The sequence below is a fragment of the Daphnia magna genome, linkage group LG6, assembly GCF_020631705.1.
Source record: "Daphnia magna isolate NIES linkage group LG6, ASM2063170v1.1, whole genome shotgun sequence".
NCBI classification, from domain to species: Eukaryota; Metazoa; Arthropoda; class Branchiopoda; order Diplostraca; family Daphniidae; genus Daphnia; species Daphnia magna.
Genome location: NC_059187.1, coordinates 5,939,752 through 5,947,804, shown reverse-complemented (window position 1 = coordinate 5,947,804; position 8,053 = coordinate 5,939,752). Strand labels below are relative to the sequence as shown.

The following is an 8,053-nucleotide window of genomic DNA, read 5'->3' as shown; positions in this document are numbered from 1 at the left end:
TTATGGGAATGTTAAAATAATATTGTACTAGTTGTTAAATTGACCGCTAGAATGCGTGGGCTTGCACTCAAAGCAAATATTATTCCCTACCTTGACCTGTTTGGCTCCTGCCCTGACCTCCTCTGCCCTCTCTGCACTTGTATAAAAGGCGTCCAAGCAATTTTAGTGCAGTTGTTCGAAAGTCAACAATGAGGGAGATCTGGTCTTGGTCGGCCAGAGCGGTCACTGTAGTAAAAATTTGTGAGCCATGTGTTAGGCTAATACAATTCAATATTTACAAGCGTTTAGTATTGCCTCGTAACACAATTCTTGGAAAAAAGATTGTGTCAGTAATAAGATCGACTGATGAAAAAAACCAACCAAAGGAAAAGGACCAACAAGGTAAAGGAAAACGTGAAAGAATTCTATCAAGTAAAGGAAGATCCTTATCACCAGCAGCGTCCAGCGAGAGTGGAAATTTTGTTGCAAGCAGAAAACCTTGTGCCCGTCGGGACTCCCCGTACCCATATCAAGTAATCCAGTTGCCCCTAATCGATTTCTTGATGAACAGCTTTTAGCCCTTCCACAGGTGCCAACCTCACTTGGGAGTCAGTTATTGCTTGTCCATGAAAAATAAATTGAGCCTATAACAGGGACCAGTAGAGGAGGTGGTAGTTTTTTTAACTTATATAAGAATCAATTCTCAGGATCAACCACTATATTTTTACTTATTTGTTAGACTCCCGATTCACATCCTATTCGTTTTTAAATCCGACAACCAGCAGTTAATTGGAACATTTTAATGAGGAGCTTATTTTATTGATTGAACCATTGAACGTGAATGATGAAGCAAGGTGGATAACCGGAACGGTTCCGCTCGAAGACGGCATCATCCAACGGTCGAACAGCCCCTTGAGCTCGCCGGTGGTTCTCGTGAGAAAAAGGTCCGGTGAAATTAGATTTTGTGTGGACTATAGGTGACTCAACGCGGTAACGGAGCGTGACGTATACCCGCTCCCACGGGTCGAAAACGCACTTTGCAAATATTTCGCAAGGCTTACCGGCGCGAAATATTTCAGCTATCTAGATCTCGAGAGCGGATTCTGGCAGATACATGTCATTGAGCCGCACCGACCTAAAACAGCATTCGTAACCCCTGGCGGGTTGTTTGAATTTCGCCGATTACCGTTTGGATTATGCGGATCTTTGCCCAGTTTTAAACGCCTATTGGATAGGGTCTTAGATGGTCTGAAATGGACAGAATGCCTGTGTTTCATGGACGATATTCTGGTATTTCGCTCTACATTTGTCGAGCATCTAGAACGGTTGGACAAAGTGCTAGCCGTCATAAACAGAACCGGCCTTGTTGTGAACGCAAAAAAATACTTGTTTGGGGCAAAATAAATAGTCTACTTGGGCCACGTAGTCAGTCAAGAGGGCGTTAGTCCCGATCCCACGAAGGTAACAGCAATTATTGCCTTTCCTCGGCCTCTTAACGCTACACAGTTAAGGGCCTTCCTCGGCCTTACGGCCTATTATCGAAGTTTCATCAGCGGGTTTTCCGAGACCGCATGACCGTTACACTGCTAGTTAAAAAAAACGCCGACGTGAAAAACGATTGGACAGCTCTTCATGACGCCGCGATGCAACAACTAAAGAAAAAGATAACGACCGCCCCCGTATTGGTATGTGACGATGGAACCTCTCAGATCGAATTACTTACGGACGCAAGTGTCAAGGGTATAGGAGCCGTACTGCTCTTAAAATTGGGCGGAAAGAGTAAACCTATTACCTTCACCAGCTGAAAACTAAGTTCGTCCGAAGAAAAATACCACGCTAACGAGTTAGAATGCTTAGCCTTAGTGTGGTCACTGAACAAACTTCGACATTTCCTATATGGGCGACCCGTAATCGTGAAAACCGAAAGCAGCATTCTGTGTTGATTGCTAAAAAAAAAGGATGTAAACGGCAAGTTTGCTCGGTGGATCATGACCATCCAGGAGTATCTCCTGGACGTACAACACATCAAAGAGGCGACCAACGTAGTAGCCGACGCTCTGCCCCGGGCACCTGTTGGGGCCAGCCGAAGAGACTGACCAAGTCGAACCTTACTGGTGGCCATACAAACGGATGGATAAACACCTCAAGACATCGGGCTGTTACAACACGCAGACAAAGACGTAAGACAGCAAATCCTAGCTGTGCAAGCGTTCAAAGACGACCGGTTTGTTCTTTCATTTTCCGACTTCGTCCTATACAAAGGAGTATTGTAGAAAAAAAATATGAAAAGAGGACGCCCTCAACTTCTGGTAGTACCGTCCATCTTACGAAAAGAAATCGTTGCGGAATGTCATGATGCGACGGATGGAGACCACCGTGGTTTCCAAAAAAAATTCGGTAGGCCAACGCTTCTGATGGAAGGGAATGTCGGCGTCTGTTAGGAGTTACGTCCGTTCCTGCCATTTTTGTCAAACTTACAAACCCCGAGTGGGGCTTCGGGCAGGGAAACTTCAACCAATTCCACCCCAAAGACTATGTTTCACACGCTAGGCATTGACCATTTGGGTCTGTTTAAATGGTCATCTGAAGAAAAGCAGCACTTGATAGTCTGCAATGGTGATCTTTCAAGGTGGATCGAAGCGGAACCCGTCGTGAGTACTGGGGTGGAAGAGGTAAAGGCATTCCTGGAGAAGGTAGTTTTCCTCCGACATTCACCCTTCCGGAATATAAGTGATAAAAGGTCCTGCTTCGCATCTCTAGCATTCGCCGAATTTTGCCAAGAATAGAGGATCCGCCATGTACTGGCCTCAGCGGAACATCCCGAAACCAACGGACTGGTCGAAAAAATAAATGGATTTATAACGTCTACGCTAGCAGCCTACGTCAACTTTGCCCACACAGATTGGGACAAGAAAATTACAAGGACCGTTTTTTCCATCAACACTGCCAAACAATCATCAACTGATATCATCCCGTTCGAATTGGTGTATGGAAGAACAGCCGTCATGGCTGTCGAATCTGCCTTCCCTTGGCCGCCTGATGAACACTTGTCCCATGACGACAGTATCCAAGCGGTAACGCGTTAGCAAAAAACGGCCCGTATGCTAGTATTAAGCCGCCAACGCAAAATGAAAAAGAACATTGATCGCTACCGAAGACCTGATCCAGTTTTTCATCCAGGCGAGCTAGTTCTAATAGCGAGACGACCAAAAGCTAAAGGGAAAACCAAAAAGTGAATACCCCGCTTCATCGGACCTTTTCAAGTGTATAGGAGGGTTTCACCCACTTGCTTTTCAGTGGAGGATCTGCCATGCAATAGGAAGAAAAGGCTATGGCGCCATTTCAACGCCCATTCCAGACAAATACGGCGATACTTTCCACGTCAAGAGACGGATTGGCTGCCCAGTGACGACGACAACGAATACGAAGACGCGACGGAAAATGGCGAGGATCCACGAGATTCGAACATAAACGAAGAAACATAAGCTACAGTGACCCCGGGACACAATGGTGATTGCGTTAAAGAACGAGAAGATACACGACCGGAGTCAAGCTTGGTGACAGTGTCGGAGCCGTTCGTACAGCCCGAAGTCACAGTGTCGAGAGCCGGAAGAATAATCCGTCCGACTAGAAACGAAGCATTCGTTTATTATTAGCAGAGGGACCTTAACCGCTACAAGAAGTGCTTTTTCTTGTTTTGGGCCAAATTCTCTGGCCCAGTTCTTAATGGCGGTCTCATTTCACTTACTTTGATTTTTACGTTCTCTATTCTTTTTTTTCTCTCTCTCTTTCTTGTGTTCTGTTTTTGTTGTAATGGTCCTTTTTTTCTGTTTGTTACAATTGTCCGTTCATCACATCATTAGCTCCGACAGAAATCGACCTTCCCAAGATCGGGAGATTTTGATGTTGTCAGGAAGGGCCGAGGGCTGCATACCTGGTTATTTGCGCATGACGAAGCAGCAACTACGCCACCCTCACCTCACACCCGTTGGAGAGGGGCGGGGGCTGAATACCGGCCAGGGTAGTTGGGCACGGGATGCGAGAGAAGCCATACCGTGTAAAACGTGCTCATTTTAACTGAAATAAACGTGTTCGCTACCTTGATTTTCACGTTTCCTGATACTCGGCGCAACAGCTGGTAGATTAGCACGTTGGGCATTGTCCATGCAGGACTATCAGCCCCGAGATTGTTTATAAATGTGGGCGTCTCCATGAGGACGCCGACGCACTATCTCGGTATCCTGTGGACGGCATATGAGACAGTAACGACGAAGAGGATCTGCTACCCGTATACACGACAGAATGAAAGGAAGAGCGTCGTTGGACGAGGGAGATGCAAGGAGCTGTCCCGGGATGGATGGAAGTACGCAGACAGCTGGAAACAAGTACAGCCGAAGCCTACAAAAATTTGTACTGATTAATGGACTACTGCATCGCCGAACCCTGGGTAAACAGGAAATGAGCTTGCGTCTATGCATACCACCCGGGTCAGCGGATGGAGATTTTAGAAACGTACCACGGCGATCATTGGGCTGCACATTTGGGAGTAAAGAAAACGCTGGGGCGGATCGAAGAAAGATTCTAATGGCCACGCTTGTGACATCATGTACTAAGCTATGTGCGGTCATGTCCATAGTGTCAGGCGAGGAAAATGCCGCCATTAGAACCTCAGGGACACATGGAAATCATTCGAGTGAAGAGATCTTTCGAAAAGGTGGGGATGGGCATACTGGAGCCTTTTCCCGTATCGACGGGGAGCAAGAAAATCGTCATTGTGGCGGTGGATTATATTAAGAAGTGGGCAGAGACGAGGGCCATCCCGATGGTGACGGCTCGGGACGCAGCTGAGTTCTTTGTCGAGGAGATTGTATTACGGCATGGGGCGCCGAAGTGTGTGATAACCGATTGCGGGTAGTGTTTTGTCGCCGAGTTCACGAAGGAAGTCATGCGTCTAATAGAGGTGGACCATAGAACAACAACTCCTTATCACCCTCTGGCAAATGGCCTGGTCGAGAGATTGAACCATATTCTAGGAGATATGCTATCGATGTATATAAATAGCAAACACACGAACTGGGACGACATTCTGTTCTATATTACATTCGCGTACAATTCGAGTATTCAGGAATCGACCGGGAAGAACTTGTTTTACCTCCTCTATGGCAGAGAAGCGCGGTTAGCGGTTGATGTGGTGATGGGCGTTCGTGCAACGCCCCTTTCAGAGGATCCTGACACACTGGCCCGGGATTTGGAAGCTGCGAGGAAGATGGTGAAAATACGATAACGACGAAAATACGACAGCGAAATGTTCGCTGTCATGGTTGTGGAGTACTCGGCCATGTTGTTAGTTGCTGCCCAAATCTTCAACGTCAGAGGCCGCCACTAACTGCACAACAGTTAACGCGTGCGCCCCCGGGCAGGGTGTATGCTTTAGATGGTGAATACCAGTGGGTTGGTGACGTTGAACGTGGTGACACAGCAATGGCCCTCCCAAGGTCTGTGGAGGATGATTATTCTATTAATCACGCATTGCGGTCGTCCAGCAGCGGGGCTGAGTGGTACCAACAACTATCACTAGATGGCGTCGACATCAACTTCAAGCTCGACTCTGGCGCTACCTGCAACATACTTCCGCTTGAGTTCTTCAACCGCATGCCGAAACAACGCCAATGGCTTCGCCCAGGGCCTATTGTTCGTAGCTATGGTGCCAAGGATTGTCCCCTAAAAGTACTCGGACTGTATGCTGCTAAACTCTCTCATCGGGGCGCCACATTCGTTGTAGATTTTGTGGTTGTTGATGAACCCGGCCAGCCACCGATCCTTGGCCTACCGTCTTGTGACAAGCTGAATCTCATCCGTCGGGTGGATGCCATTCATTCGCCTGCCGCTACCCCACTTCCTCCAATAGTGACAGAGTTCAAGGACGTGTTTACGGGACTAGGTAAACTACCAATTGAACACGATATCAAGTTAATATCTGGCGCTAACCGTGTTGACCCAGTAGTATGCGCAGCAGGCCGCCTTCCGTTCCGCTTAGAGGATCGAGTTTTCAAAAAATTGGATGAAATGGTGGCTGATGGCATAATCACGCCTGACCAAGAGCCCACTGATTGGGTCAGTCGGATGATGGTGGTAGGCAAGCCTGACGGGGACGTACGCATTTGCTTGGACCCCTCAGAGTTGAACAAAGCTGTTCAGCGGCAACACTTCTCGGTGCAGACCATTGAACAACTCTTCGCAAAAATCAGTAAGGCCCGACACTTTTGCAGCCTTGATGCTGCTTCAGGATTCTATCAAATTCCTTTGTCTACTGCAGCATCATATCTCTGCACCATGGCAACACCGCGCGGCCGTTACCGATACCTTCGTCTTCCTTTTGGTTTAAAGTCGGGACCAGAAGTGTATCTTCTCTATTTGCTGATAGCAACATTGAAAAACAATGAGGTAACTAATTCTTTAATTTGTAAGTTATATTTCATTTGTTTTATTTTTCATATTGAAGCTAGGCAAGAACAGCATGGCAGTACAGGGTGTTTGCACTATTGACAAATCATTCTCTGTCAATTCTGATCTGAGTGACTCTGTAGCTACAGATACTGGTTGCTTCCCAACGCATCAACAGCAAACTGACAATGTTAAACAACATCATTCTGTGTCTGTCAATCACTTCACATTATGTGAGCATGAAGTTCCCACTTACTAGAGGAACGTATTGTGAGACAAATAGGACAAAAAACAGGTAATAGAGTAAAAATGTAATAACTAATTATATTGAGTTTCATGCCACAGCATTTTCTTCCTGTTTTTGTAGGGAAATGGTATCCCAAATGAGTCTGGTTAACTTGGTTGCACATGGTACTAGTTGTCATGGGATGGAAAGCTGCAGCGTTAAGACAGTTCCATCATTCAGCCAGGAAGAGGAAGTAAGTATACAATTCTAATAACTATTATCATTTTATTACCCCCAGGAATGCCTGCGTTCTACTGTTGCTGCTAATGTGGATGTTCTACGTCCCATTTGAAACAATTAATGGCAACAGGAGTTGTCCGACTAGTTACAAAAGCATTTTTAGTGATTATTCAAACAGCTTGTATTGAGCATCTATCGGAGAGGAAAATACAATTAGTGTCAGTAGATGGGTGTTATTTGTCTTGGTATGTTTTCACTAATTTTTCTGTAGTGTTCTTTACAGGTAACAGCTGTATCGTAACATCATTCAATATGATCCTGAGCTGGAAGAAGATGGAAACCTTTTTTTATTTTTGTTTTTTTTTTGTATTTTTTGGGCCTCCGTTTCCTGTATATACAAATCTTTTTTAGCTGTTTGTTCATCCCGCTCTTTCTGCCTCCTTTCAAACATTTCAATTTTTTTCAAATAAAAACAAAGTTAGTAAAATACATGTCTCGCAAAACCAACATTGTAACTGTACTTACCATCTCTAATGACTTAAAATCTTCCAAATTGGAAACAACTTCTGTCAACAATTTTGCGCTTGATCCTAGCTTTTTCTTTTTTGTTTGAGGTAGGAGATCACTTTTTGTTATTGCTGCTTCCGCGGATGCTGCTTCTTCGGCTGTAATCATGCCGTCGGCAACCAGGTATGCATTTTCCTGCTGGATCATTGCTAACTCTTGTGCTGCTTCTTGCACGCTAAGGCCAGTTTCCCGTACTCTTTTTCCCATAGGAAGGGAGCTACTTAGAGCTTTGGGCGTTACTATTGCACGGTTCCCTGTAAAAATTTCAAAGAGTAAAAAACCAATTAAAAAATTTATATTTTACAAATCTTACCGAGTAATTCGTGGAGCTCTTCGTACAGGGCTGGTGGTTTGCATGCCCCCCTCCCTGTCTCTGAAACTGAATCCCTGTACGTTATGTAGGATTCTTTCAGCTTGTTCCACCTACCATAAACTTTGAGACTTGGTTCATCACTAAAGAAGTATTAACATAACCTGGGCAAACAGCATGCAAGTTGAACGGATTAATTTAGGGCTTGCTCTTCGCTGTAACATAATTTAACTGCTTTTACGCCAGGATTTCGCAGGATTCTGACTGATATTTACTCCAGCCGATCG

The 8,053-nt window shown here is 45.5% G+C and overlaps 1 long non-coding RNA gene across 1 annotated transcript; it reads right to left on the bottom strand.

Annotated features, from left to right (window-relative positions):
- Positions 1-7,045: 7,045 nt before the first annotated feature.
- On the bottom strand, positions 7,046-7,243 carry LOC123473794. Its single transcript, XR_006648065.1, has 2 exons — positions 7,147-7,243; positions 7,046-7,081 (listed from the first exon to the last, which is right to left on the bottom strand). It is a non-coding gene; the product is annotated as an uncharacterized LOC123473794 (long non-coding RNA).
- Between the last annotated feature and the right edge of the window lie 810 nt (positions 7,244-8,053).